We start from the raw sequence: 6,323 nt of genomic DNA, 5'->3' as shown, positions 1-6,323 counted from the left end.
ATAATAATAATAATAATAATAATAGTAGTAGTAGTAGGAGTAGTAGTAGTAATAGTAGTAATAATAGTAGTAATAATAATAATAATAAAGAAAGAGAAGAAGAAGAAGATGATGAGAACTTGGAGATGGAAAATTAATGTAAGGATTAAACAATAATAATAACAAATGTCAAGGTTAGAGGTTACACTAATGGTATATCAAACAAGTATAGTATAAACTCTTATTATTGAATTGGAAACCACACACAAAGGAGGTTCCAATCAGATTATATATTGTTAACATGATTACATTAGTCATCTTATTCAATTAATGCTAATACTTGTAAATCTCGTCAAGCATTCATGATTATAACTTATGTTAACAACAAATCAAGTTTCTTTCATAGCTCAGGTGTCGGTTATACCATACATTATGGGCTATGAAAGTGCCAAGCATTTGTTGTACCAAGTGTTATACAACATAAATCAAGATTAGTCATTTAACAAGCAAAGTATTAAAGAGTGAACAAGATAACAAATATAAAACATGTTAGTATCAAACATCAAAGTCCATATTAAGTTTACATTATACTTATTCTTACACCATTAGTGTAACCTTTTCACCTTGACATAACTAACTTAGCTAGACATAATGAAAAGCAAAATATATAAACAAAATAAGAACATAAAAGTTAACTAAGTAAAGGAAAGGAAATGAAAGGCATAAACTTAATAGTAATGAAAGCAAAGCATAAACATTACAACAAATACAAAGAGAGAAAGCAAGAGCATGATCTTGATCTAGAAACCAAGATGCCTAAATGCATGGCAAATGCCTCCTTTTATAGGCCAAAATTGGGAACTATTGATTTGATGACTAATTGATAAGTGGGTGGCCAACTTTTGACTTGGTGACAATCCTTATCTTCTCTTGTCTGCCCAAAACGTCATTGGTAACGTCAAAATTGGAGCCAGTTGCAAACATGAAAGTTGTAGGCAATTGTCTCAGCTTTCTTGTATAAAACATTCAGCTCATTTGGACTTCTAGAACTCCAGATATGGCCAAAATACCGAACAGTGCTCGGGCTGGAAGACAGATTCAGACTTCTTTGTTGTTGCTACAATTTGGACTTGCAAATGGCCTTTTTTGATCTTGGGCTCCATATGAAAGTTGTAGGCCTATGTCTTACCTTTCAATCCATATAAATTGGACCTAAATCTGAGATATATAGCTCTAGATATGACCCAATTACCGAACAGTATTCCGGTTTGGATTGCACCGACATCTCTTTTCTAAGTTTGGCCATCTCTTTATCCTTGCAATTTAAGTTCTTCAAGTCATCAATCAATCGTTTCATTTATGTGATAGGCCTGCATTAAAAATAAACATTTACCATAAATTATAGGTATCTTATATTATTAGATATATTATTATAAAACATATTTTAGTTAAGGAGTTATTGATACTTCAAGTGCAAAATGATGATATAAAACCATGATAAAAATGCACTTTTAAGTACTAATCAATTGGTACCACGTCGCACAGAACTTCATCAACATATTTCCCAATCGAAAATGGAACCACAACTTGTTTAGTCACTTTCACTTCACAACTGTCATTCAGCCATTGCAATCTATATGGTTTAGCATGCTTAATAGTACACAAATTCAGTTTACTAACAAGGGTGGTACTACAAACATTAACACAGCTTCCACTATCTATAATTAAACCACACACTTTGCTTTGTACGTAACAACGTGTATGAAAGATGTTCTCCTTTTGTTGATTAATTTCATCTTCCTTTACCTGAACCTGAAGTGTTCGTCTTATAACCAAGGACTCTCCAACCGGTAATGTTAACTCATCCCCATCACTATCCTCCAATGGTGGCATGCCTTCACAATCAGATGTGTCACTTTCAAATTCTATATCACCATTATCTCGAATCATCATGATTCTCTTATTTGGACACTTTGAAGCATAATGTCCATGTCTTTGACACCTGAAACATTTAACATCATGGGTACATTTAGGCTGAGTTTTAGATTTACCTTTGGCATCAGTAGGAACATCAACTTTAGCCTTTGGTAGTTCAGTTTTAGAAGGAATAAAGGATCTTGGCCGGACAGTACCCTCTCTCTTTAGATTCAACTTCCAAGATGATGAAAAGCCCGAATTAAAAGCTGGCCGAGCATGTCCCTTTCGAAGTTGTCTCTCCACCTTCATAGCCATGTGAACCATGTCCTCTAGTTCCACATAGTGTTGTAGCTCAACCATATTGGCAATGTCTCGATTCAACCCATTAAGAAACCTAGCCATGATGGCTTCTCTATCCTCAATAACATTGGCCCGAATCATTGCTATTTCCATCTCTTTGTGATCTTCATCTACTGTCTTATAATCTTGATTCAGACCTTGGAGCTTCAGATATAAGTCTCTATAATAGTAGTTTGACACAAATCGTCTCCTCATCAAGACTTTCATCTCCCTCCAAGTCTGAATGGGTCGCTCCCAATTCCTCCTCCTACTGATTATAATTTGATCCCACCAAATCAATGCATACTTTGTAAACTCAATTATCACCAATTTCACCTCCTTTTGTTCAGAATAGCTATGGCAATCAAAAATCCAATCAACCTTTTTCTCCCACTCCAAATAAGCCTTGGGATCATTTTTACCTTGAAAGTTAGGAATTTTCAATTTAATGGTGTCCAAGTCCCCATCCATATCTTCATAAGTGCCCATGCCATGAAATCATAGTCATCTTCACCTGCATCTATATTTTCGTCAACAAACTCTTCAAAATCAGATCTGACATTCTGTACGGTCATATGGACTGTATTTCCTTGGCGATCAGTCCTACTATTTTGTTGCATTATTGAATTCACCTCATTCTAGACAATAGCTCAAGTTGCTGGCCTATGGCTTGCAATTGAAAAGCTACGTCAGCGTTTTGTGTAGCTGATTCATTATTTTCAAACATTCTTTGAATCTGTAAAATTTGGTTAGTAACATAAAATATATCCTCACACCTCTCGTGTATCACAAAAAAATAAATAATATCAAGGCTTTTCTCTCTAATAAGCTCACAATGCCTTTTACCTCACAACTTGCTTTCTTTTGGTTCTTTAAGAACTAAAATCAACAAATCAAAGTTAGTAACCTTCGCAGCACACTCTAATTATAATTTTCAGACTTAACAACCAATAAATAAATAGAAAACAAAGCAAAACAAAACTATAATTATGATTTTGCGAGTAGCAATGCAAATTCATACGAATTGTGGACGAAACGAAGACACAAAATAAAACAGAAGTGAATATTAGCAAAAACACTTACTTGACTCCTAGATAACCCAAATATAATAGAAACAAAAAGATTTGGACAAAACTAAACAGTAAGGATCACGTTTTGAAACTTGACGCAAATTTAACCTGTTACGCAATTTTTACGTAACAAAATTGAAACCCATACCAAACAATCTTGAAATGACCTAAAATTCAATATTTAGTATTATAATACTAAAAAAACAACAACAATCAATTCATAGGTCATTCATTTATGTCTAAGTACCCAAACCCCTTGTATGATCAGTTTGCGGCAGAATTGAACCCCTAATTAAAACCTCTAGAATCAGTTATCAAAATAAGCCCAAATTTAATATATGGAGCGATCTCATCCCCAATACGCAGAATATGAAGTTTCAATTTATTCTAAGGTATTTTGCTTATGGTTTACAAAGAGTAGTGTTTCTACGGTAGAATTGACCTCGAATTAAAACCTCAAGCAAAAAATATTAGAATAAGCCCAAATTTGACATATGATGCGATCATACCCCCAATAGACTGAATATGAAGTTTCAATTGATTCTGAGGTGGTTTGCTTATGTTTGACAAAGAGTGTTGTTTGTGCGGCAGAATTGAGCCTTTAATTAAAACCTCAAGCAAACAATATTCTCATTAGCTGAAAGCTCGTTACATGGATTAAAGATGCATGATGTTTTTAAATTATATGTATTTATATTTTAAAAAAAAAATAAAAAAAAAAGAAAAAAAAAGACAAAAATAATAATCCCAGCCCAAGGAAGTTAACCTTAAACATTAGAACAAAAATTTTGTTTTCTTCCAAGAAAAGCCCCATAATTATGTGTTGATACATTGAGCACAAAAGAAAGGTTTATTAATATCTTGTTAAGAGGTATTAAGCAGATATATAAATTTAATGAGAGTTTGTTTATCTGGATAGATTAATGGAAGTTAAATGATGAATACCTTGCTTTGTGAAATTTGCAAATTGTTGTAACGCTTTAATTACTAGGGACTAGTAATAAGCTGGTTGGGGGGTGTGATTAGTACTTAAAAGTGCATTTTTATCATGGTTTTATATCATCATTTTGCACTTAAAGTATCAATAACTCCTTAACTAAAATATGTTTTATAATAATGTATCTAATAATATAAGATACCTATAATTTATAGTAAATGTCTATTTTTAATGCAGGCCTATCACATAAATGAAAGGATTGATTGATGACTTGAAGAACTTAAATTGCAAGGATAAAGAGATGGTCAAACTTAGAGAAGAGATGTCGGTGCAATTCAAACCGGAACATTGTTCGGTAATTGGGTCATATCTGGAGCTACAGATCTCAGATTTAGGTCCAATTTATATGGATGGAAAGGTAAGACATAGGCCTACAACTTTCATATGGAGCCCAAGATCTAAAAAGTCGATTATCAAGTCCAAATTGTAGCAACAACAAAGAAGCCCGAATCTGTCTTCCAGCCCAAGCACTGTTTGGTATTTTGGCCATATCTGGAGTTCTAGAAGTCCAAATGAGCTGAATTGTTTACACAAGAAAGCTGAGACAATTGCCTACAACTTTCATGTTTGCAACTGGCTCCTGTTTTGACGTTATCAATGACGTTTTGGGTAGACAAGAGAAGATAAGGATTGTCACCAAGTCAAAAGTTGGCCACCCACTTATCAATTAGTCATCGAATCAATAGTTCCCAATTTTGGCCTATACAAGGAGGCATTTGCCATGCATTTAGGCATCTTGGTTTCCAGATCAAGATCATGCTCTTCCTTTCTCTCTTTGTATTTTTTATGCTTTGCTTTCATTAAAATTAAGTTTATGCCTTTCATTTCCTTTCCTTTACTTAGTTAACTTTTATGTTCTTATTTTGTTTATCTATTTTGCTTTCTTTCATTATGTCTAGCTAAGTTTATTATGTCAAGGTGAAAAGGTTACACTAATGGTGTAAGAATAAGTATATTGTAAACTTAATATGGACTTTAATGTTTGATACTAACATGTTTTATATTTGTTATCTTGTTCACTCTTTAATACTTTGCTTGTTAAATGATTAATCTTGATTTATGTTGTATAACACTTGGTACAACAAATGCTTGGCACTTTCATAGCCCATAATGTATGGTATAACCGACACCTGAGCTATGAAAGGAACTTGATTTGTTGTTAACATAAGTTATAATCATGAATGCTTGATGAGATTTACAAGTATTAGCATTAATTGAATAAGATGACTAATGTAATCATGTTAACAATCTATAATCTGATTGGAACCTCCTTTGTGTGTGGTTTTCAATTCAGTAATAAGAGTTTATACTATACTTGTTTGATATATCATTAGTGGAACCTCTAACCTTGACATTTGTTATTATCATTGTTTAATCTTTACATTAATATTCCATTTTGAAGTTCTCATCATCTTCTTCTTCTCCTTCTCCTTCTTTATTATTCTTATTATTACTACTACTACTTTATGAAATAGAAAACACAGTTTTTTTTTAGCTATTACCCTCCCCCCAACTAAAACGAGACATTGTCCTCAATGTTTAAAGGTAGAAAGATAGAGTATAGAAGATATCACCTGAAATAGCGAACACTGACAAACCTGAAACACACTAAAACAAATATAAGCAACAACAAAACACAATAATAAAACCAAAAGACACAAAAATTCACAAATGAAGGCTCAAATCCAATCTAAGCTTTGTATGGCTTTCCTTAGATGACCAATTTATGCGACTCATGGAACGATCAATCATAGGAATGAAAGATTGTAGTTGGTCAATCAATTATTCAGCAGTAGCAGCAGAGATTATGATTTGTCGTGTAGAAGATGTTAGAAATTCCTGTTCCACAGCATGATCAAGAAAAGCCAACAATTTATCATAATAACCATTAACATTTAACAAACCTATGGGTTTATGGTGAATGTGCAGTTGAGCCCAAGAGGAAATATGAAAGATCTCTTCCAATGTGACCAAGTACAATGCCGTTTGTTACCATAAAATGACATTTTTCCCAATTCAAC

At 33.0% G+C, this 6,323-nt stretch overlaps 1 long non-coding RNA gene across 1 annotated transcript in view; it reads right to left on the bottom strand.

The window, feature by feature from the left end:
• LOC105118392 (uncharacterized) overlaps positions 1-5,390 on the bottom strand; it is a 22,889-nt gene extending 17,499 nt beyond the window's left edge. Inside the window, exons 1-2 of the long non-coding RNA XR_840938.1 lie at positions 5,374-5,390; positions 609-616 (exon numbers count right to left, since the gene is read on the bottom strand). This is a non-coding gene — a long non-coding RNA (uncharacterized LOC105118392). The remainder of the gene's footprint in view (positions 1-608; positions 617-5,373) is intronic.
• Between the last annotated feature and the right edge of the window lie 933 nt (positions 5,391-6,323).

The sequence above is a fragment of the Populus euphratica genome, unplaced genomic scaffold (assembly GCF_000495115.2).
Source record: "Populus euphratica unplaced genomic scaffold, PopEup_1.0 scaffold1917.1, whole genome shotgun sequence".
Classification (NCBI taxonomy): Eukaryota; Viridiplantae; Streptophyta; class Magnoliopsida; order Malpighiales; family Salicaceae; genus Populus; species Populus euphratica.
The sequence above is the reverse complement of the archived record's forward strand: the minus strand, read 5'-3'. Positions and strand labels throughout refer to the sequence as shown.